Genomic DNA, 27,500 nt, shown 5'->3' with positions numbered 1-27,500 from the left:
TACCCGATTCTATGATTTATTCCAGTAAATTTGAGTACAACCCAAAGGCCAAGATGGTGTCAATTTATTCAAAGAAATAGCATTTTAAATATGAATGAAAATTGAACGTAATGATCACGGAGCAACTTAGTAGAATTCTTGACTGTATCAACACAATACACTTGTCAATTTTACATTCTTTTATTTATGTCAACTGGTGATTCACTTGAACACATCAGCCGTGGGCACTGGATATTTCGAACTTTCAAGTGTAAAAAAGCTTGTACACTCAAGTCAGAAGAATTTTACCAATGTCAACTTAGTGTCCATGTAGCGATCACAAAAGAGCGCAAAAGTGCTAAAAGATCTATAAAAGTGCTAATTTCCCGTAATTCACATACGAAATAGCTTCTGATACTGTGGCCAGCTTTGTAGTTTTGGTCTTCTTGCCTCTGTGGTGCCCTTTTTTTAAAGGATTACCGAGCGGATAAGCTATACTAAATTCAATTGGATTTTCGTCACACTTGCCACATGTGTTTTGGTGTGCTTACCACAGCTTATTATAAACATTTCTCTTTTCGTTTCTCAAAGAAATAGAGAGAAGTAGGAGAATTGCCTGATCGGTAGCTTTACTGATATGTATATATATATATATATATATATAATATATGTGTGTGTGTGTGTGTGTGTGTGTGTGTGGTGTGTTTATGTGTGTGTATGTGCGTGTATATATACTTATGTATATATCTTTGTATATATATACATACATGTATATATACATATATGTACACACATACACCGTATATATATATATACATATGTATATAATCTCGAATATTTCGAATATTATTTGATGACTATGAAAATATAATAGGTGCCTAAAATTATAAACATAATGACACGACCATTGCACACACCACACACAAACGAACACACAAAACACACACATATGTTTGTGTGAGTGTATAACAGTTGTATCGTCATATATATATATATATATATAATATATATATATATATATTATATATATATAATATATATATATGTAAACGACTATAATATTTCATAGTTATCAATATTCGAAATAACCCGAATCTATAAAATACATATAACATTTCAAATATATATATATATATTTTTTTTTTTCACTTACTTTTGTTTTTTATTTATATTTTTCTTCAGTCTTCATTACCATAACAAACGATTCCTACTGCATCACCAAGACCAGCACCATCACTATAAATAACCAAACCATAGCAGACATAAATATTTTACACATTAGCATAACCATCATTATCACAGTCGTCATCATCTTCATCATCATGGCCGTAAGTTTATACTTTATATCACGATTATCGCAGTCATTCGTTATTATCACATTCAATAGAAACATTAATAATATATATATCATTTTATTCGCTATTTCTTTCGTTGACTATTATCTCTCTCTCTCACTCTCTCACTCTCTGTCTCTCTCTCTCTCTCTCTCTCAATCATTCTGCATCTGTTTCGCGCTGTATAACTTTGACTGAACCAGATTCTGACATGGGAATACATATCTAGCAGACATATGATATTCGGTAAATAATGTTATATACATTGTTTACTTCAAAACTGACAACACATCAAATGGGAAATTGATGTTGCAAGCCCAAACACATATATTTACACACTAACATATACGATCGCATTTAGAAATGAGTACACACACAACATACACACACACACACGCATGAAGACACACATATATAAGCATACATTTATATATATATATATAAATATAATAATAATATTAGGGATATATCCAAATTTACAGGGAAAAAAATCAGATTTAGGATTAAATCCAATTTTATAGTAAAATATTATAAAATATTATTTGAGACAAAACCACTATTTTGCAAAACAAACAAGGAAGACTTAATCAATACATAAAATTAATAAATAGTCAAAAAAAACCGCCACTACAATCGTTTCTTGTCTTGATCGACAATCTTCAGGTGGACTTCCAATCTAAAAAATCAAAATTTTAAAATATAAAAATAATACTTTTAAATAATTAAAGTATAAATGAAAAAAATATAAGTATATAATCCATATATAACCTATATATAATCCATATCGAAAATAGACTAATTACCACGAATTCCCTAAAAAAAACCATGATAAAACAAAACTCTTAAAACATATAACGATAAAATCTCCCTTTGCTAAACTCTATCAAACCTATAAAGTAAACCCCCTAACCTAAACATTCACACACAATACACACACGTAAACCACAGACTCACGACTTATACACATACCTATACTAACTTATAAACCTCAATATACACCAAACCCACTCCCTCCCCACACAGACAAATTAACACATACATCCCAAACCTAAATACAACCCATATACACATTCACACACAAAACACACACTCACACGCAAAACACTCACACACAAAAGATACTATACTCCCTCACATATACACCTATACATACTCACTAAATTCGACATATACAACAATACTTACACACCCACAAAACATTATATACATTTTATACATTTATGAGCTTTAACTCACCTTAGCATCTCTAACAAACAACTTGCAGTAACCAATCCCATTCTCTATGCCTACCTCACTACTACACTATTCCATTCACATTCCAAGTAACGCTAGTCCCCACCACCCGGTTATTCACGTGGCAAAACGAACACCACTCAAAAATTATGAATGAAACAATGTAAAAAAATAACCAACACCTAAAATAGACAAAATACCACGAATTACCTAAGAAAACCATGATAAACCAAAACTCATAAAAGTATATAACGATAAAATCTCCCTTTAAAAACCTATAACAAACTTATATAGCAATCCCCCTAACCTAAACATTCACACACAAAAAACCCACACGTAAACCACAGACCCAAGACTTATACACAAACCTATACTAACTTATAAACCTCAATATACACCAAAAACCACTCCCTCCCCAGACAGACAAAATAACACATACATCCCAAATCCTAAATAACAAACCCAAATACACATTCACACACAAACACACACACACTCAAAACACACACACAACAGATACATATGCTCCCTCACATATACGCATATACATACTCACTAAAACTCGATATATACAACAATATTTACACCCACACTCATACAGATAAATAAATTAATTATACAATAAAAACTCACAACCAATCTCATATACATAAACACTCTTATGAAAACACAATAAATACATCGTAATTAACCAGAATATCAAAAATAACATTATGACATAAGGATAAATCAAATACATACTTACAATTCAGTTACAAATTATGAAGTGAAATTAGATTATTAGCCGTTAAAAACCAAACAAAATTACGTTACCATGGAAATAACTAATGTAAAAAGAATACGCGCCATAGAAAGTAAACGTCATTCATAGTATGAATGGAGAAATATAATAAATGGAACTAAAAACTATTTCCACGTAGCAAACCAACGCGTGTATATTTAAATCTATATAACTATATATTCATATATAAACACACACATACACATACATGCATATTTAAAATGTTCATATCAATATTCATATGCATGGTTATATATAATCATATATACATGTGTGTACGTGTGTGTGTGTGTGTGTGTTACCGCGCGCGTGTATAATGCCCTAGTGGTCTGCTGCATTCATATCTCACGAAGAGATATGCTCTCTGCAAAGAGCATTTTTGCGGATGTTTGTGTCTAATCTACGTCTGTCTTACTCTCGAATTCTATTCGTATTCTATTTAAATTCACGTCTATAGTATTTTATAGTAATGCTAAATCGTTCCCGGTGCCTGTCTGCTTCTCTCTGATATATGAAACCCACAGGGAGGAAGAGTGAAGCAAACCGATAAAGAGTTTTATAAGTGATCGGAAAGACCACGCCTAGATTATTACAAGCCCTATGTCTAAACGGCTCTACCTAATCTATCAGCATCGACATAACGATTACAGACAGTATTTTAAAAAGCATCCGATACAGGAGCGACATTCACTCCCATGAAAGCAAGACTAAAGTCTTACAATATTCAGATACAAATCTCGGAAGGTGTAGAAACGCCAGAAGAGCAACATTGGCAAGCAGTAGTGGCAACGTCCTTACGAACAGTAGTTATGTTAGCAGCAGCAGCCGAAATAGCAAGTATCTATACCAGTAGTTCTCAGCCATTTTATATTGGGTTGTCCGGAAAGTTCGTGTCGATTTTCAAAGGAAAGAAAAGGGTCAATAAATACGGCGTTGATGCGGTTTCGCGTTTCGCTGGTTCGGCGCGTTAAACTTTTTTCTGTTTTGGCGGCCGTTTTCGGTCTGTCAGACAGAAGGAAATGGACTATGAGTCTCTAACAGACTTGTCCACGACAGATGAGGAACTGGAATAGGCAATTACAATGAAGCTGATGGAAGAAAAGCCTGGAGTTTTCGAGTCTTTATCAGACTTGTCTACGTCTGAGAAGGAGCTAGAAATGGCAGCGAGGAAATTGGACGAGAAGCTGGGATATACCTATGCCGGTGTAACCAAGAAGGCGGAAGAGAAAGGGGTCGACTTGGCCAAGCTACCAAGTTACCAGAAATACATGAAAAAGGAAAGCGGTGAGGTGGAACTATCACCGACACCCAGGAGAAAAGAATGGTATGATAAGAGGACCATTATTTACAGGGTGTTCGCAAACGAAAGGAAGAGGGTAGAAGTTGTAAACATGGAGTGGATAGAGGAGGCCCTGCGAAGAACTGAGGAGGAAATTAATTTTCTGACTCGAGGATCCAAGTACGGTACCGTAGTTGTGCATTTTAAAAGTGAGTCTGCAGCGAGGAAGATGGCGGCGAAGGCGGTGAAGTCAGAAAAGGTAACACTTTTACCTACGTACTTAAACAGAAGGATTACACGAATAAGGGTGGAGGGAGTGCCACCAAACGTAGAGGCAGAGTGGATTGTGGCGGCTGTGATCAGCGGCCACGAGGAGGAAGTGGATATTCTCCATGCCTCGGTTAAGTCCGAGGGCTGGAGAGGCGTAACAGTGGAGCTGAACGTGCAGGCGGAGAACGAGGTACTGGTGGACCTGGCGGAAAGCATCAGATTGGGAGACGTGATCATGAGAGTGTGGGTGGAGGGCAGAGCTCCACGTTGTTACAAGTGTGGCCTGAGGGGTCACATAAGAGCCTTCTGCCCTCCCCCAGGGAAAGAAATGGATTCCGAACCACACAGAGAGAAGCAGAAACCAGAGGAGAAGGAGACAGTAGAAGAGGAAGAGAATACACAGAAATGGAAGGAAGTTGGAAATAAGAGGAAGAGAAGAATACGAGGAAAAGGAAATAACATGGAACACCAATCTACCCCAAAACCACCCACACCCTCTGAGTCCCACCCTATTCCTGCAGACAGTGAACCCACCCGCTCCCCCCCAACAAGAAAACAAAAGAAAAAAAATAATACACACACACACAAGAGATTGAATTCGATATCAGGCCGTACATTTGTACTATGACTGAACAGAAAGAAGTTAAAAGTCTAATGGAAGAGTATAAATGGTATGAAGTTGGTGAGACTAGGTATGCTGTGATTGAAAAGAAGAACATAGATGAGTTTATGGTGAGGTGTGAAAGGGAGAATTGGGAGGTGAAAGATATAAGAATGAGCGATGAATCGTTGAAAATATGGATGAGTATTTCGGAGTAAGAATGGATATGGAATTTATTCGTATTGGCAAGAACATTCAAGTGACGATGAAAAACAAAGGACAGGTAAGTGATGCTAACGGACGGGGCCGTTAGTATCGCTTTCATAATATCATTTTCTTTCACTTAACAATTCATTTTTCATAAATTTTAATTATAATGTTCTATGTCCCCATGTCTTTGGGTCCCCCTCTGTCCCCCTATGGGTCGTCCCCTATGGTAGAATGAATCACCAAATCTGAACCATTTGGTCGGTGTTTTTTTTCGGCTCCTGAAAATTCGGTAAAAAAGAACAAAAAGCGTTGTTGTTGTTGTGGAAATTCTGAACGGCGTTGACGCGGTTTCGCGTTTCGCTCGTTCGGCGCGTTAAACTTTTTTCTGTTTTGGCGGCCGTTTTCGGTCTGTCAGACAGAAGGAAATGGACTATGAGTCTTTAACAGACTTGTCCACGACAGATGAGGAACTGGAACAGGCAATTGCAATGAAGCTGATGGAAGAAAAGGCTGGAGTTTTCGAGTCTTTATCAGACTTGCCTACGTCTGAGAAGGAGCTAGAAATGGCAGCGAGGAATTTGGAAGAGAAGCTGAGTTATACCTATGCCGGTGTAACCAAGAAGGCGGAAGAGAAAGGGGTCGACATGGCCAAGTTGCCAAGTTACCAGAAATACATGAAAAAGGAAAGCGGTGAGGTGGAACTATCACCGACACCCAGGAGAAAGGAATGGTATGATAGGAGGACCATTATTTACAGGGTGTTCGCAAACGAAAGGAAGAGGGTAGAAGTTGTAACCATGCAGTGGATAGAGGAAGCCCTGCGACGAACTGAGGAGGAAATAAATTTTCTGACTCGAGGATCCAAGTATGGGACCGTAGTTGTGCACTTTAAAAGTGAATCTGCAGCGAGGAAGATGGCGGCAAAGGCGGTGAAGTCGGAAAAGTTAACACTGTTACCTACGTATTTAAACAGGAGGATTACACGAATAAGGGTGGAGGGAGTGCCACCAAACGTGGAGGCAGAATGGATTGTGGCGGCTGTGATCAGCGGCCACGAGGACGAAGTGGATATTCTCCATGCCTCGGTTAAGTCCGAGGCTGGAGAGGCGTAACAGTGGAGCTGAACGTACAGGCAGAGACCGAGGTACTGGTGGACCTGACGGAAAGCATCAGACTGGGAGACGTGATCATGAGAGTGTGGGTGGAGGGCAGTGCTCCACGTTGTTACAAGTGTGGCCTGAGGGGTCACATAAGAGCCTTCTGCCCTCCCCCAGGGAAAGAAATGGATTCCGAACCAGAGAGAGAGAAGCAAACCAGAGGAGAAGAAACAGAGGAAGAGAATACACAGAAATGGAAGGAAGCTGGAAGTAAGAGGAAGAGAAGAATACGTGGAAAAGAAAATAATATGGAACTGCAATCCACCCCAAAACCACCCACGCCCTCTGAGTCCCACCCTATCCATGCAGACATTGAACCCACCCGCTCCCCCCCAACAAGAAAACAAAAGAAAAAAAAGAATACACACACACAAGAGATTGAAATCGATATCAGGCCGTACATTTGTACTATGACTGAACAGAAAGAAGTTAAAAGTCTAATGGAAGAGTATAAATGGTATGATGTTGGTGAGACTAGGTATGCTGTGATTGAAAAGAAGAACATAGGTGACTTTATGGTGATGTGTGAATGCGAGAATTGGGAGGTGAAAGATATAAGAATGAGCGATGAATTCGTGGAAAATATGGATGAGTATTTCGGAGTAAGAATGGATATGGAATTTGTTCGTATTGGCAAGGAACATTCAAGTGACTATGAAAAACAAAGGACAGGTAAGTGATGCTGACGGACGGGGCCGTTGGTATCGCTTTCATTTAATCATTTTTTCGTTTAACAATTCATGTTCATAAAGTTTAATTATAATGTTATATGTCCCCATGTTTCTTAGTGTCCCTTTCTGTGTCGCCCCTAGTGGGTAATAAAGAAATAAGAAACCAGAGGAGAAGGAAACAGAGGAAGAGAATACACAGAAATGGAAGGAAGCTGGAAGTAAGAGGAAGAGAAGAATACGTGGAAAAGAAAATAATATGGAACTCCAATCCACCCCAAAACCACCCACGCCCTCTGAGTCCCCCCTATCCATGCAGACATTGAACCCACCCCCCCGCTCCCCCCCAACAAGAAAACAAAAGAAAAAAAAGAATACACACACCAAGAGATTGAAATCGATATCAGGCCGTACATTTGTACTATGACTGAACAGAAAGAAGTTAAAAGTCTAATGGAAGAGTATAAATGGTATGATGTTGGTGAGACTAGGTATGCTGTGATTGAAAAGAAGAACATAGGTGAGTTTATGGTGAGGTGTGAAAGGGAGAATTGGCAGGTGAAAGATATAAGAATGAGCGATGAATTCGTGGAAAATATGGATGAGTATTTCGGAGTAAGAATGGATATGGAATTTATTCGTATTGGCAAAGAACATTCAAGTGACTATGAAAAACAAAGGACAGGTAAGTGATGCTGACGGACGGGGCCGTTGGTATCGCTTTCATTTTATCATTTTTTCGTTTAACAATTCATTTTCATAAATTTTAATTATAATGTTCTATGTCCCCATGTCTCTTGGTGTCCCCCTCTGTGTCGCCCCTAGTGGGTAATAAAGAATCACCAAATCCTACCCATTTGGTCGGTTGTGTTTTTTTACGCTCGTAAAATTCGGTAAAAAAGAAGAAAAAGCGTTGTTGTTGTTGTGGAAATTCTGAACGGCGTTGACGCGGTTTCGCGTTTCGCTGGTTCGGCGCGTTACACTTTTTCTGTTTTGGCGGCCGTTTTCGGTCTGTCAGACAGAAGGAAATGGACTATGAGTCTCTAACAGACTTGTCCACGACAGATGAGGAACTGGAACAGGCAATTACAATGAAGCTGATGGAAGAAAAGCCTGGAGTTTTCGAGTCTTTATCAGACTTGTCTACGTCTGAGAAGGAGCTAGAAATGGCAGCAAGGAAATTGGAAGAGAAGCTGAGTTATACCTATGCCGGTGTAACCAAGAAGGCGGAAGAGAAAGGGGTCGACTTGGCCAAGTTGCCAAGTTACCAGAAATACATGAAAATGGAAAGCGGTGAGGTGGAACTGGCACCGACACCCAGGAGAAAGGAATGGTATGATAGGAGGACCATTATTTACAGGGTGTTCGCAAACGAAAGGAAGAGGGTAGAAGTTGTAACCATGCAGTGGATAGAGGAAGCCCTGCGAAGAACTGAGGAGGAAATTAATTTTCTGACTCGAGGATCCAAGTACGGAACCGTAGTGGTACATTTTGAAAGTGAATCTGCAGCGAGGAAGATGGCGGCGAAGGCGGTGAAGTCAGAAAAGGTAACACTGTTACCTACGTATTTAAACAGAAGGATTACACGAATAAGGGTGGAGGGAGTGCCACCAAACGTGGAGGCAGAGTGGATTGTGGCGGCTGTGATCAGCGGCCACGAGGAGGAAGTAGATATTCTCCATGCCTCGGCTAAGTCCGAGGGCTGGAGAGGCGTAACAGTGGAGCTGAACGTACAGGCAGAGACCGAGGTACTGGTGGACCTGACGGAAAGCATCAGATTGGGAGACGTGATCATGAGAGTGTGGGTAGAGGGCAGAGCTCCACGTTGTTACAAGTGTGGCCTGAGGGGTCACATAAGAGCCTTCTGCCCTCCCCCAGGGAAAGAAATGGATTTCGAACCACAGAGAGAGAAGCAGAAACCAGAGGAGAAGGAGACAGTAGAAGAGGAAGAGAATACACAGAAATGGAAGGTAGCTGGAAATAAGAGGAAGAGAAGAATACGTGGAAAAGAAAATAATATGGAATTCCAATCCACCCCAAAACCACCCAACCCTCTGAGTCCCACCCTATCCATGCAGACATTGAACCCACCCGCTCCCCCCCAACAAGAAAACAAAAGAAAAAAAGAATACACACACAAGAGATTGAAATCGATATCAGGCCGTACATTTGTACTATGACTGAACAGAAAGAAGTTAAAAGTCTAATGGAAGAGTATAAATGGTATGATGTTGGTGAGACTAGGTATGCTGTGATTGAAAAGAAGAACATAGGTGAGTTTATGGTGAGGTGTGAAAGGGAGAATTGGGAGGTGAAAGATATAAGAATGAGCGATGAATTCGTGGAAAATATGGATGAGTATTTCGGAGTAAGAATGGATATGGAATTTATTCGTATTGGCAAAGAACATTCAAGTGACTATGAAAAACAAAGGACAGGTAAGTGATGCTGACGGATGGGGCCGTTGGTATCGCTTTCATAATATCATTTTCTTTCACTTAACAATTCATTTTTCATAAATTTTAATTATAATGTTCTATGTCCCCATGTCTTTTGGTGTCCCCCTCTGTGTCGCCCCTAGTGGGTAATAAAGAATCACCAACAAGAAAGCATTAAAAAAACACAACAATGAGAGGACGTGGAACAAATATAGTATTATTGGACGCTCAGGAAAGAAGGAAAGATCCAGAGAACGGAAGACAGAGGAAAAAGACAGAGTGGGAAAATATATATATATATATATATATATATATATATAATTATATTATATATATATTTATATTATATAATACGAGGAATACTGGAAATTTCCTAGCTTCATCCCGGATTTTCTTTTTACAGGGCTTATAAAAACGGAAGGCACGCTGCAATAGCTAGGTGAATCTGAGCGGAGGATATGTTGAATAAAATCATAATTTTCAGATCCTTCTGTATTTGCATTTAACAAAAACCAGGAACATTTTGCAGCATCCTTTCGTAACCCACGCTGGCACAGGTTGGACGGTTTGACAGGAACTGGCTAGGCAGAAGACTGCCTCATGTTTCTCAGTCTGTTTTGGCATGATTTGTACGGTTGGACACCCCTCGTGACATCAAATACTGCGCAATGCAAACTGAGTGTTATTTATCTGTACCAGCACTAGCAGGATCCCCAAGAAACTTGCAAGACAAAGATCTTTTGAGATGGAATGAGGCATTGGAGGAGGTGACCTTGTGCCAGATGATGTAAGACGACAGAATATCGTGGCACTCCGTCGGTTATGACGACGATGATTCCAGCTGATCCGATTAACGGAACAGCCTGCTCCTGAAATTAATGTGTAAGTGGCCGAGCACTGCTCACATACGTGTGCCCTTTACATAGTTCTCGGGGAGATTCAGCGTGACACAGAATGTGACAAGGCTGGCCCTTTGAAATACAGGTACAACAAGAACAAGAAGAGTGAGAGAAAGTTGTGGTGAAAGAGTACAGCAGAGTTCGCTACTACTTTAGTTGTTTTCGCTCAATAAACACTCACAACGCCCGGTCTTGGAATCGAAACCGTGATCCTACGACCACCTGTCCACTGCCGTAACCACTTAGCCGTTGCGTCTTTACGAAAAGAGAGAGAAACAGGTGTATTTCTGTAGAGGGGCACATTTTCAGATACGGAGTCAGAGTATAAATGGTAGGGTATTGCCAAGGGGCATGAGCAAGGAGTAGAGACTTCACCAAAAAATATCAATGTGTGTGGGAGTGGGGAATGCAGTGACTGGTAAAATTGGGCTAATAGAGAGGTTGGGGGAAATCAAGATTGCAATGGTGCAGTGAGCAGGAGTATGAGGACAGGACTGGGGAATAAGAGATAAGTATTTGCAGAGCGCATGATAAGACACAGACACACACCTACATGCACACACACACACACACACTCATAAACACAGTCACACACGCACACATAACACACATATAGATAAACAGATTGAAAGACAGACAGATAGATAAGTAGATAGATAGATATAGATAGATTAGATAGATAGATAGATAAATGGGTAGATAGATAGCTAGACAGATATATTTATATAAATTATATATAAAATTATATATATTTTATTATATATAAAAATATATATAAAAATATATATATATAATTTTTTTAGACAAAACTGTCCGACAAACGGTAACGTGAAACTCTGAGTAACAGGTTTTGTTATATTTCTGCTGCTGTTAAATAAAGCATATTACTCTATCTCTGATATTTGAGTACTCTTTTTTCCACCTTGTTTCACATTTATGTGCTTACTCTGGTATATACATACATACATACATGCATACATACATACATATATACATATATATATATATATATATGTATATAGATAGATAGATAGATAGATAGAGAGACAGACATACAGAAAGATAGATAGATAGATAGATAGATAGATAGATAGATAGATAAGTATTTATAATTATCATGCACTCTTATTCAGTTATATGCACGCGCTGCTGTTATGCTGTGTATAACTTTAGGTTAAAATGTATATACACATATGTATTAGTTGACCCTAAAAGCTATCGAGGTACATTTCCGTAATCATAGTACATAGGTATATACGCGTATATGCATTGATGTACATAAATATATATATATATATATAATATATATATATATAATATATATATATATATGTGCTATTGTTAATATTATTACGTTTGATAGCAATATAAGCTGCTCCAGAATACCGTCACTTTGAGTTGCGTTTCGAAAATATGGAAATATATTCTCGTTTTCTGTAGAGTAATGCGAATTAAGTAAATTGTGATGGATGGGTTCTGACGATTCTTATCCAGAAGGGAACATATGGATTTTTTCTGTGGAATATTTTTGATAGGCACTCAGTTTTCATGTTAATAAAAAGGAAATTGTTATTTAGAAGCAAGAGTAGGGAAAACAATAACAGAGAAAAATATATATAACAAGGTATACCACGATCACAATATATGTAAAGGTAATAATAGGAAATAAAAAAAATAATAGTGAAGAGAATGATACAACTGCATGTAATCAAAGCACATGCAGCCGAAGAGCTGCGCTTGATTGTGCAGCTAAAGCATGCAATGAAAATAAAGCTACGGAAATAACAACAATAGAAAAACAATAATTATTTCAGAGAAAATAAGAAAATGCAATCGAAACAGCCAGGAAAAAAATTCTTCAAACGATATCAAGTGAACGAGAAAATAAATAAAAATAACACGAAGGATCTTTGAAACAAAAACGTCGAAATAACAACGGTAAAAATGCAATACTGTGCAGAAGTTCTGAATTAAGGATCAACAAAAGAGAAGCGAATGAAACAAAAACGTAAGACTAATTAAATTGGGAAAATCCAATTGCGGAGAATACGTGGGTTTGAAAAACGACAGGGGCAAGTGAATTAAATAAATTAGAAATATTCTGAGAGATAGAAACAAATATTTAAAGGAAATTGGACAAGGACACTATAAAGAGAGAACAACCTTAATTTAAAGTATACAAGCTTTTTAGGAAACAATTGTAGGAAGTAAAAAAATCTATATAAAACATTAAATAATCCACGTAACAAAAGCGTTTTACGAACCATGTGCAACAATTGCAATGGACAGGTATAAGAAAGAGAGCAAGATTCTTTTAAAGAAATATTGAAATAAAAGTAGACAAAGAAAAAACTATTGCTTCATAAAAGAAATGAAATAATCCACCGAAGATAAAGGAAATACGATCCATGTGCTTCAGAGGAAATGGACGGATATAATAACCGAAGATAAAATAACAGTCACGATAGCAATAACGAAAGAAAAAAAATAAATGTGGCTGGTATATTGCTCAATTCTCAAATCTAACATCTACATAACTTACAGTGTGTCTTTGTCAAGTTTATATGGAAGTTAAGCAAATTTATGTCCAATACCACAGCAGTATACTTGAAACAATTGCTTTTACTGTAGCCAATGCTCTAAGAAAGATGTGTGAATATAATTATTTGTGAGAAACTGCGTGGAATCCGCTGGAGAGTTTTCGTTCTCGGGTAGTTAACATTATATACCCGGATTGTTATAGTTGATTTTGCGTCCCCAAATCCATCCCCTCCTCACCGTGGTGAGGACGCTGGCAAAGAGTAGTGTCAGAGCTATGCCGTCGGGAACTTCGGTTCCTGGTAGGGCCACCCAAGGCGGATTGGTCTGACACCGAGTAGTATTAGGGCCACAACGCTCGGTCTGGGAAAATCCTCGGAGTGTCTGTTTGGGCAACCGGCGGCTCCTCGGTCGTTCTGTCCCTGGGTCTGCGGACAATCTGCGGCAAACAGGATGTCTCTACATGCGGGATTGTTGGGGACCGCTTGTGAAATCCACATATTCCCACGAAACTTCTTCCAAGGAAGAAGCCGACTCAACCCGGCCAGGGTAAATGTCGCCACAAGTACTAGTAAGTTGACTTTATATGCCCCACATTAATTCCCATATTAGTGGAGCCTACATATTTGCAAATGCTTACACCAGAGCCTTAACCTGAGAATAAACTCTTCTCTTTATGCCACTAGTTACGAAGAAATGTTTTAGAAGCAGTCTTTCTTCCTTTGGGTAAGATAGTAATTTTTTCAGAGGAAGCAAAGAAACGTAGGGAAATCTTATCTTATGTACAATTGAATGATCGATATAAAGAAAATAATTATCCCCGTCACGTGTGAAGAATAGGCTGAATTCTAAAACAATATGGAAAATTACACTTTTCCCTACCTTCTATAAAATTAAGGTATTTAAAGTAAGAACAGAAAGACGAATATATAAATCAGCGACTAATAGAAGAGCGTAATTATTCCAGACATGTTTCATGTAGCTGGTGTAAAAATTAGTTATTGATGAATAACACAACATTACAAGCATGCAGACAGAAAAATGAATAGAGCTTCGGCCTGAATTGATTACAAAAACTGTCTATGATATCGCAATGCCTGCGCAAATCTGATGATCAATCGAAATGTATAAAATAGCAAAAGCGATTAAATAGTTCATTAAGAAAGTGAATGTTCTAATGAGAAAAATAAAATAAAATAAATAAATGAATAAGAAGCGTATCACTAAAAGCCATAAATTCTACTATACAAAAGAAATATTGCTAGGTAATTCCTTTTCATTGCTTCTTTTATCATTGTTAACACCGGCTCCATCATTTAAAAAAGTCTGAATTCCCAAGAAAATGCTCATTCGCTCGATTGTAGATCTGCCGTCAAATTTACGTTATTTCAGAGACCTAATTTGAAACATTTATTCTCGTTGCCTTGCTTCTATATTTCGTGCTGTCTTTCACCGAACTACAATCATCAAAACTAAAGAAGATGTTCAATGATTTCCACTCAAACTTACACATCAGCAACAAGCTAAATTTAAAGCGAAAGCCGTAGCAAAATAAAGTGTTCATCGAATATATATATACGTATGTATGTATATATAGCAAAATAAAGTGTTAATCGTATATATATATATATATATATATATATATATATATATATATATATATATATATAGCAAAATAAACTGTTAATCGAATATATAAATATAACTCCACTTTGTTATATATACGTATATGTATGTGGGAGTGTGTGTGTGTGTGTGTGTGTGTGTATTTGTGTGTGTGTGTGAGCATGTGTGTATATTTATTCGTTTGACTAGGATGATTCTAAAACAGGAAGTTTCGGAGAATCATAAAATGGATGCGACACAGATTACTAAAGTACAGGTAGAGAACTACAAGCAGAAAACTGCAAAATATTCATGCTTAGAAGGAAAGACCAAAGTGTGTATAAACAATATTCACCCAACAACATCAATTTTAATTCTTTGCAATGTACTGGTGAGCAGAGTAGTAAAGAAAATCATGCGATTTCACCAGTCAAAGAAATCGGGAGATGTAATAGAGAAACATAACATAGTGGTGTTTTATGAAAGGGAAAAACTGAACAATTTATAATCGATATAGTAGTTCTTACACAGCGCAGTATTTCTCCACCAAAGCAATTGAGAAAATGGAAATTTACTCAGAACTTTGTTTCGACCGATCAATTATATGGAAAAAATAAGACTTGCATAAGCAAGAGTAGATGAAATGTCACGCATTATTCTCATAAAATCTTCTTTGTACCTAAAAACTGCGACAACTAAAGACGAGGAAGCCTCTTGCTAAGAACATCAGTCATTTCCGTCAAAAGTTAAACCGCATCTCTTTAAACAGTGACTGATATATTAGAATATGTATAGTTCTCAATAACTTTAAGAAGACGGTATGGTTATGTCTAGCATAGCCCTTCATCAAAGCTTTTCTCGTTCAGCTTCAGAATGAACATAGAAAAAAACCAACGAGTAAAAACAACCATTAACACCTCAAGGACACAAAAACATAAAAGTACATGGTAAAGTTATCTGCTAGAAAACAGAACCAAACCACACCCTATCCCTTTCTGAAAGGAATAGACATCACGTAATTTTATTCTTTATTGCCCACAAGGCGCTATACATAGAGGAGACAAACAAAGACACACAAAGGAATTGAGTCGATTACATCGAACCCAGTGCGCAACTGGTACTTATTTTATCGACCCCGAAAGGATGAAAGGCAAAGTTGACCTCGGCGGAATTTGGACTCAGAACGTAACGGCAGAGGAAATACCGCTAAGCACCTCGCCCTGCGTGCTAACGTTTCTGCCAGCTCGCCGCCTTATAGACATCACATAATGCGCCCTACATGCGCCCAAACTGGCACAATGATCGTTTTTGAAAATCTAAGGTTCATCGCAGTGGCGAAGCTATGCAAGGGCAATAACAACAAAGCACGACAGCCATCAACAATGTTTAAATATGCATCATTTGGAAGAGAAAATTGATTCTAGACAATTAGAATGTTATTCGAATTTATTCAGGATTAATGGATACATAAACGAAAGAGTACTGTCTCGTGAAGTGTGTCTAAAACAGACCTTTTGAAATGTGAATGAGAAATGTTACCAAGCCTTCTTCACACAATATTTGCTTTACTTGGTAACGATATTTATTACTGAATAAATAGGTTGCTAAATTGTGTTTAGATAAGACGATGGCATGGCTGATGGCAGTTGTTAACTTCATGCCTTTCCAGAAGGCAACAACGATATAAGGAGAACTTATCAGGAATGGAAATCAGAGCGGATTACGCTCCAACTGCACATGACTCAAAGTATCATTACGCAAACGAAATTCTTCAGGCATATTTGTGTGTGCGTGTGTATGTATCTATGTTCACCAGCACACACACACACACACACTCACAAATGCACACACACACACACACACACACACACACACATATATGTATATATATATTGATGATGGCTTAACTGGCCGAAAGTTCGCAGTCACTCTTAATACTGTTCTTTGTAAAGAATAGTAAATTTGTCCTCTACAAAAGTATGGACTAAACCTCTAGATTAATGTGAAATTGTTTATATTATAGATGAAAATGCAAACAAATGATAATAATAATAATAATAATAATAATAATAATAATAATAAAAATAATAATAATAATAATGATAATGATAATAATAATATATAGTTATAAATGCAAATAAATATTATACATGAATGCATAAGCATATCTATATATCTTACAGTATATATGCTTTCTGTTGTGTGTGTGTGTGTGTGTAAGTGTGTGTGTGTGTGTGTGTGTAAGTATGTGTGTGTGTGTGTGTAAGTGTGTGTGTGTGTGTGTGTGTGTAAGTGTGTGTGTGTGCACGATCGCGTCTGTGGGTGCGCGGATGTTTATGAATGCGTCGCGGTTTTCATTATTCCGCACATGTACGAAGTTGATTTCAGTGATGTTAAGAAGGGCTCCTCATTTGTCATAATTGATTAAACTAGTCGTATGATATATATTTATCCCATGCCATTATCACACGCATTTTAAATCTCAAATGTATCTTCATTTGATTAATTCTGTCTGCTGCCTTTCGAAGTGAAAGCTTTCCGAGATGTAATAGAGATACATAATTGGTTATTGCTTGTTTCCAGTGTATACCCGTGCGTATATATTTAGCAATATAAACGCTTTTATGTCTATCAGTGTATGCGAAATATTATAGAAAGGCGTTTTGACAGCCGTAGAATATAATTATTATGAACAATTATTCAGAATAGATAATAATCCTGCATTCCCGATTTCAACTGACTGATTTTGCAGTTTCCATTCTTTGGAGGTGTTACGTTTTATCCCTAGGCGAAAATCTCAGCTATGTTTGTCAAAACCTGCAGGCTTATTTATGAAAAAGGGTGTTAGTTCAAACGAGAAGTGATAAGATCCTGTTGAACTGTTTGCAGCATGTCGTTTTCCGTTGGAATAAATTCATGATATGTACATACTCGCCACATTCACTAATTTGGATTTTTCTGCAGTTTCGTACGTAAGCTAGTAATTGCTTTTAAAGTTAAAATAACAACATAGTTTTGAGTGGGGGATAAATGAAATGAAATGATTGCTCCACGAATAGCATCAGATATATATCGTGATTTGCCATATACTAGAAACTCTTTAAATATGACGAAACAGAGTGTAGGATCTGAAGGCCTTTTTTTGCTATGCTGAACAAATACCTTCAACTTTCAGTGCTAGATATAGAAATCACCAACATAGATATATTTTGAATACAAAGAAAGCCTCAGAGAGAATTTTGAAGAGGCCAAATATGCTTGCATGTTGTTGTTAAAGAGTAATTTTTTTATTTTTTTCTGCCTTTAACCCTCCAACGGGGAGTATAGGCCACTTATAACTGAATTCTATGACGGATAAGTTTTCGCTTCTGTACTTATACTCTGGCATGCATGTCCTCCTTTCTCTATTTACTTTTATGTTGATCTACGCCACGAATTCTTAGGCCTACCTTTCTTTCTATATCCATCCGGTTTCCACTGTCAAGTAGTTTTCGCTACATTTGGTGTGTCTTTTCTAATTGTGCTACCAATCCACTTCCACTTTTTCTTAAATATTTGCTCCCTAATCGATACTTGATTTGTTCTTTGCCTTAGCTCCATATTGCTTATGTGTTCGGCCCATCTAATTTTAAGTATACTACAGAAGCATCTGTTGATGAATGATTTTATTTGCTTATTTGACTTAACTGTTGTTCGCCATGTCTCAGCCCCATACAATAACACCACTTTTACGTTAGTGTTAACAATTCTTATTTTGTTCTTTATTGAAAGAGGGATTTTGATAAGTGTTCATGCTTATAATTTAAGCAACATTTTTAAATATAATCCCTATAAGTGTTTATAAACATTTTGCTGTTTAATCCTTTAATTCGTCGGTATTTTAAATCTATGCCGGTAAGTGCCTAGGCCAATTCAAACAGCTTTAGTTCTAACACAACTAGACTCAACACTACCGAAGCATGTTATTATATTTCATCCTCCATAATCATTTTATGAATATCCGAATGGGTTATGTGACACAGACTCCGTAGAGTCTTCTGAAACAACATAATATTCTTCTGATACTATCTTTCTGATCTATTCTTCTTTTTGTATTGAAGAGAATGGTAATATGTAATTAAATTAATTCACTTATAATTATAATTAGTTTAATTTTTTCCATGTTCCTTAAATTTCTGTGTTGCCATCAGAAGCGATCCTATGCAGGGTTTAATATTTTATAAATAATTTAACATCAACACACCTTATATATATATATATATAAGGTGTGTCTCTTACTATAATTATGAAAAAAATGGCAATTATGTTCATACATTTTCTTTCTCCTTTCACTAAACTGATTACTGCACATACTTAAGCTATTGCTAAAAAATATATGTGTATATGTGTATCTGTGAAGGGAAAGGCTCAGTGGTTAGAGCGTCGAGCTTACAATTACAAGGAATTAAGTTCAATTCCCGGACCGGGTTGTGTTGTGCTCTTGAGCATTGTATTTCAATTTTCTCCAATTCACTAAGCTGTAGAAGTGAGTTGCGAAGACACTCGTTTCTTTCTTCATTGGCTTTGTTCTATGCTGTGTTGGACAACATTATTGACGCGGAGAGTGGAGTTTTATGCATGTGCGGCTGCTGGTCTTCCACGAACAATCATGCTCGGACTTCGGCCTCGCGGGGTAAGATTCTAGGTGCAATCCCATGGTTATTCATGTACTAAGGGGGGAGTCTTCCTATATATATATATATATATATATATATATGGTGTGTGTGTGTGTGTGTGTGTTGTGTGTGTGTGTGTTTGTATTTGTATTTGCCCCAACATCGCTTGACATCGATGCTGGTGTGTTTATGGCCCTTTAACTTAGCGGTTCGGGAAACAAAGACCGATAGAATAAGTACTAGGTTTGCAAAGAATAAGTCTTGGGATCGATTTGCTCGACTAAAGACGGTGCTCCAGCATGGCCGCAATCATATGACTGAAATATATATATATATATAATGTGTGTGTGTGTGTGTGTGTGTGTGCATGTGTGTATATATTCGCTAACACTCTCGTATATATAGTCAAAACGCATAACCACGCAGGTTTAATAAAACGTTAGGATATCGTATCCACCTTCAAATATGAGAAATTAATTATATTTCTGAATCATTAATTTCACATCAGCCTCTGAATATACGCGAAGATTATAATTTTGTGAAAGTAAAAGTACTAAAAATTCTCATTTCAGGAAAAGCTATTAAATTGCAATATAAATTACCATGTTCTACTGTAAATTTGAGATTGTAATTTTAAAACTACGTGCTCTACTATTACTTCGATATTAAAAGTGTATCAATTAAATTAGAATAGACGCTAGGTGTGATTCCTGATGTATTCTTAAAACTGTTATTTTATACCAGAAATAAAACTTTATTAAAATACGCGCAACCATTATTTCACATCGATATCCTTTCAGCGGAGATAATATTTATATTAGCAGCTTCTGCTGATGAGGTTCTGCTCGCTTAAGGCTAACTGTTTGATTAATTTTCAGACATTATCTTGTTAACATTGATAACAAAAGATTAAACATTTTTACCGAAAATTTCGTAAAACAATTTTCTAAAGATTTATTGTTGAATTATAGCTAGAAGAATAATAAATCTCAATATTATTGGTAACACTTGAAATTGCATATCCAATTTATTAATTCCAATAGGATAAAAAAAAATAATAAAGAATAAAAATAGCTTTTCGAATAAAAACATTTCTTTATCTGGCAATTCTTATCGAGATAATGGAAATTGGAATATATAGATTGATTAATAAATAAGGACAAAAAGCTTCCAGCGTTATATAATAATGGAGAATAGTTATGATGAAAAGAATAATGTTTATGTAATATATATTATCGTAGGATACTGTAGCACTCAGGAGATATTTGTAGTAATTTAAATGCTTTTTTTTTTAAGAAATGAATATTCCAATTGGGTTTCTTATCAACATGTCTAGAATAAATTAAAAGAACACACACATACGCGCGAACACACATACTAAAATAAATACACATACAGAAACATACGCGCGCGTAAAAGGCATAACAACGTATGTATGCACCTATCTATTTTTCTATATATCTATCTATCTATCTACGTATATGCGTGTGTACGTACGTACACATATGTATATAAATTATATATTTGTGTTCCTATATATGTGTATATATAGATATATATATGCATGCGTACACAAACATACACGCGTTGCGCGCGCCGACGTGCTTACAAGTATAAATGAAAGTGAGGAGAGTGACAAAGACACAAAGATAGAAGATACATACGTAGAGAAATAGATGGATAGATAGATAGATAGACCGACAGATAGACAGATGGATATCGATACATCGGCATGTCGTCGATAACGAATTTTCTTTGTTGTAACTAAAGTTATATATATATATAATTAATTAAGGGCAGAAATTGATATTTATCAATTAAAACCAGTGGTTTGCATATTAAAAAAGAATCCGAAGATTAAAATATTTATATATACCAATTAAGGACTGAACACGAAAAGTGGACAGTCAACATCCTAGATATAGACGTCAAATCGCCATTCTCCACAAAAGATTATGTTCTCAAATCAAACTCAGTTTGAATTGAGTTTGATTTGAGAACATAATCTTTGTGGAGAATGGCGATTTGACGTCTATATCTAGCATGTTGACTGTCCACTTTTCGTGTTCAGTCCTTAATTGGTATACATATATATATATATATATATATATATATATATATATATATATATTATTCTTGACCAAGAATTTTGATGACAGTGATATCGAACTTTCAGCCATGTAACCCATCGTCAGACTGCGATGCATTAAAGTTCGTTTCCCTTTAGAGTCAGTTGGGCTAAAATCATCTCTGGGTGTTTGGTTTTGAGTGGGGTGGTAATTAGGATTTTCATGGTTTTTGAGGATTCGCGTGTTCGAATCTCAGACTGGGCGATGTGTGTGTGTTTATGAGAGAAACACCTAAGCTCAACGCAGGTCCGGCAAAAGGAAATGGCGAACTTCTTCTGACTCTTTCGCCACAACTCTATTCATGCTTGTAGAACTTTGTAAACACGCCTGTATATATTTATCATTCGTTAGGTAAGCACAAGTAGTGACGGGATCTTTATTCTGTTTGATGTCGATTTAATCTTTCTGCTTTGACAATTAAAGTCAAAAGCACAATGTCCAGTGATTGATCCCTTAGTAATTAGGTCTGTCAACTTCTTTTCCACAATAGAAAGAGGTAATGTGGTGAGTTTAGGTTGGCCATTTCTTTACTCGCCGTAGTTGTTATTGAGGGTCTTCTTTCTTTTCATTTGTAAGGCTGGGATTATTAATTAGGCATGTTATTGCTTTGTTGGTATAGAAAATTGTTTCTTCTGTGCTCTGATGTTCAAAACGGTATTTGAGTAAAGTTGGTTGCTATGTCGCAATGCTACACAGTCCCCACGTGAGTTCGAATCTCATTCTCGTCGCCATTGTTATGTCGCACTCAACTCCACGACATCTAGAATTCTCTATCTATACCCACGTATTGGGCTAGCCTACTTCATCATCTGGGGGCATCCACGCAACATTGGTATGGCTATTTGTTTCTCTCTAGATCTTTATTGTTCTATAAGCATTTTTTTTAGTATACTGTGATTATACTTTCCCTTTTTGGAGGTAGACTTTGTTTAGTGTTTGTTTATAAGAATTTTTCAAATTATGTTCTAGATATATACTAAAGTGGGCTGATATAGAACGTATGCATATATTCATTTATAAAGAATGGGAACAGAAATACAATACATAATTTTATTAACAAGTGTACACATATATATGTGGTGGCACATGGCCTAGTGGTTAGAGCAGCGGACTTGCGGTCGAGGGATCGCGGGTTCGAATCTCAGAACGGGCGCTGTACGTGTTTATGAGCGAAACACCTAAGTTCCAAGCGGCTCCGGCAGAAGGTAAGGGCGACCTTTGTCTGACTCTTTCGCCACAACTTTCTCTCACTCTTTCCTCCTACATCTTGCAGCTCACCTGCGACAGACCTGTGTCCCGTCCAGGTGGGGAACCTATACGGCTCTAATGAACCAGGCATAGCTCGAGAAGGAACAAACAACACATTACATATATACACTAATCTATGTATGTATGCACGCGAATATAAATACACAGACACAGAAATATGAATATATATTTATATGCACACCTCTAGATGTATATGTGTTCGTGTGTGTTTGTTTGTACGTGTATATATATATATATGTATGTATATATATATATATATATATATATATATATATATATATATATAATATATATATATATATATATATATATACGAGATCTAACTCTTGCTCACAAAAGGAAATTATAATATAATCGATCCCCTACAGCTGACTGCAACAATTGCTTTACGAATTTTTCCTTTTGTCTAAAAGAAATTCAACGTCCTATCAGTGATATCAAAACTTCTAGCTCCAGAGGAGTGTTAACATGGATATACAACGATTGTTCATTAATGACGAAAGCTTTTATAAACACATTATTATTAAGAATAATAGATAATTTCATAAGTAAACAAAAACTAATTCCGATCTATTAAGTAATTATTCACTCTAGATAATTAAGATTATATAAAATATGTTGATTATTATAAATTAGTTTCTTTGTAGTAATTCCTCATTATCTCTAATGAAAACTAATTTATTTGTTATTCGCATGCATTTTTTTTTTGTTTAATGGAAATGCTTCTTAATTAAGCGGCGCGTAACTGAAATAGCTTCTTATATGGTACTCGTTTTAGCGTATATTCATTCGAACATAGACATACGTTATATTAATCAACTCACCCGAGGCTGGTGTCAATCAGACAAAATAATAATCGAATAAGAACTGGATTGTTGATGGTTGATGGTTGATTCTACAAGTAGAATAAAGTCACGTCTTAAAATCTTTCGTTATACCAGAATTACGTTTCAGTTTAAGACATCAGTGAACACACATTATAAAACGTTGTTAAATGAATTTGACCTCGGGTAGTTAACATTGTATACCCGGATTGTGCTGTTGACTTTATATGCCTCACATTAATCCCCATATTAGTGGAGCCTGCGTATCCCCATATTAACTTACACATGAGCCTTAACCTGAGAATAAACACTTCTCTTTATGCCACTAGTTACGAAGGCACTGAAGAAATGTTATAGAAACAATCTTTCTTCCTTTGGGTAAGATAGTAATTTTTGAGAGGAAGCAAAGAAGCATAGACGCAGGAGTGGCTGTGTGGTAAGTAGCTTGCTAACCAACCACATGGCTCCGGGTTCAGTCCCACTGCGTGGCACCTTGGGCAAGTGTCTTCTGCTATAGCCCCGGGCCGACCAATGCCTTGTGAGTGAATTTGGTAGACGGAAACTGTCGTATATATGTATATATATATATATATATATATATATATTATATATATATATATATATATATATTATATATATATATATATGTATGTGTGTGTGTGTGTGTGGGTGTGTGTGGGTTTGTGTGTCTGTGTTTGTCCCCCTAGCATTACTTGACAACCGATGCTGGTGTGTTTACGTCCCCGTAACTTAGCGGTTCGGCAAAAGAGACCGATAGAATAAGTACTGGGCTTACAAAGAATAAGTCCCGGGGTCGATTTGATCGACTAAAGGCGGTGCTCCAGCATGGCCGCAGTCAAATGACTGAAACAAGTAAAAGAGTAAAAGAGTAAATGGAAATCTTATCTCTTATACAATTGGATGATCGATATAAAGAGAATAATTATCCTCGTCCCGTGTGAAGAATAGGCTGAAGTCTAAAACAATATGGAAAATTACACATTATAAAACGCTGTTAAATGAATTAAACCTCTAACAAACAAACGTTGTGACGATAAATGAAGTAAATATCCAGGACAGGGATTCAAATTGCTTTGCAATATCTATCTCGGATCCTATTCTACTGAGGCATCATTCTCTCCGAAATTATTACATTCCCATTCCTAGTCGAAAAATCGTACTTTCATCAACTCCTATGTAATGAACAGAGACTGTATATGAAACGTTCTGGACCTCACAAAACTAATGTGATTTACGTTTATAATAATCCTATTAGACAGATGATATGGCAAGCTTCATGTATATGTTCATATACATATACTTATATACGCTGTATCTCTGCGTTTGTACGTATATACATATGTGCAAACACACGCGTGTATATATAATATGTAAACGTAGGTATACTATATATATATAAAGAGAGAGATAGAGATAGAGAGAGAGAGAGAGAGAGGAGAGAGAGAGAGAGAGAGAATATGAGGAGTTTAGTTCATTGGTGGTTTAAATGAATAGGTACGCTGAGTAAGTGCTATAATTTGTCATCCACTATGTTCGAAGTTTGAACCTCAGGCTGAGGTTGGGATCCGAATTAGGCTTCTGTGTTTGCAGGTTTATATTATATTAGAGGGAAAAGGACAACAAAAGCCAAGCAGGACGAGTATCTAAAGTCGTATAGAATAATGAAATTAGGGTAAATTTGAAGTTAAACAGCTATTTATGGGATATCCCAAGTGATAGGTTAGCATGCTCGTACACTAGGTATTCCGTCATCAGAGACAAGCTGAGTATGTATGAAAGATCTAAGCAGGGAATTTCACAATTTATAAAGAAAAGAATAGAATAATAAAGAGTAAAGTAGATACAAGTATACAGGCAGGAGAAGAAAGTTCACAGCTCATCTTTTCCCAAAGGGGTTGGAAGTTGGTCCGTACTTTCGTGCAGGTAAAGGTCCTGAGATATTATACCAGACAAATCAAGGCAATATTTTGTTAGTATTTTGAATGATGATTTCATGTTGAAGTAATTACCTAGTATGTAAATGGTCAACATGAGTATATAAAGACATACACCGAGATAGACAGGAATGGATTATGAGAGATTGGATAGAAGAGAGAGGAGCGTGAGGAACGAAAGGAGTGGCAAAGAAATAATGAGAAGTCAGAATCAATTATAAAAAATAAAGATAGCGATAAGATGCCAGTATTATCCTTCTGGAGTGTCGGTTCCGGGTGAGAGGTCAGGCGCTAATGTTTTGGTATAGTGGAGGAGAAAATTATTCATGTCCATTAATTAAACAGATGAATTCTAGACTGGGTGTGGTCATAGAGAATATTTAATTCAGTGGTCAATAGGGAGAGCAAAAATTGATGCCTAACTTAAACGAGTATATATAGGATAAATTATACGAATTAAGGAATTAAAAATAGAAATAAAAAATTAAAAACTGAAATTGAAAATTAAAATTCAAAATTCAAAATTTAAAGATTTAAATTTAAAAATTAAACGATTCTAAGTTACGAAGCGTATGTATATTGTAACGACCCTGGACGCATATTGGCAAGGGTTATGTGAGTTGATTTTGCTCACATATATATATATTTATTTATGGGCACGGTTTCCCGGTTCCTGTAGCGGGACGCCAGTCTATCGCAGCTTTACTCAAGAAGCAGGAAGAGAGAGTGAGAGAAAGTTGGAGCGAAAGAGTACAACAGGGGTCTCCACCACCCCCTGCTGGAGCTTCGTGGAGCTTTAGGTGTTTTCGTTCAATAAACACACACAATGCGCGATCTGGGAATCGAAGCCGCGATCCTACACCAACGAGTCCGCTGCCCTAACCACTGGGCCATTGCGCCTTCACGCTTATATATATAAGCATACACACGTACTGTACACAAAGGCAGTCTTACTTCTGCTTACATGATAATGGACGAACAAAAAACACACTTAATCAGTCAACGCATCCTATGCTATAAAACCTACGCCTTACAACAAATCTGTTGGTGATTTTAATGATGTTTGCGCTGAGTTGTTTCTGGAAATGGCCTACAGATTTGTATGCGTTATATATCTGAAGAAACAATAAGAGACCACAAGATAATATGAGTGCTATCATTAAAGAGGCTTTGCAGTTTTGTGTTGCCTATTGTTCTGTTGAAATACACTTCATTGATACATGTAGATATTGTATCATTGTATTAACGAAGCAAACAATGATATCATATTGATGTTGATAGGCGTTTCCTGATAATATGAATGAATGCATATCTCATGGGAAGTCATTATATTGAGTGTGGTTGATTGGGTTTCGTTTATATGTTGTAGATAATCCTGGTGGAAACTGCTATCATCTACTTGGTGCTGTTAAAAGCATCGACGCGCATATAATTCATATAGAAATGTCTTAGAGACATAACGGAATTCAAAGACATTCTTCCATATTTACAACATGCCAGTAAGATACAGGTAAGTCGAAGACACTGGAGCTGGATAGCGCATGCATTAACGTAAAGAAAACTCTTTCTTCGGAGACATGGTTGACATTTTCGTTAATTTACTGAAAGCAAAGTTAACTCTTTTTTCGCAGAAGACGTCTATGTAATCTGAGTAAAAGAAATGTTGCACAGAAACT

The sequence above is a fragment of the Octopus sinensis genome, linkage group LG3, assembly GCF_006345805.1.
Source record: "Octopus sinensis linkage group LG3, ASM634580v1, whole genome shotgun sequence".
Taxonomy (NCBI): domain Eukaryota; kingdom Metazoa; phylum Mollusca; class Cephalopoda; order Octopoda; family Octopodidae; genus Octopus; species Octopus sinensis.
This window is presented reverse-complemented; position numbering follows the sequence as displayed.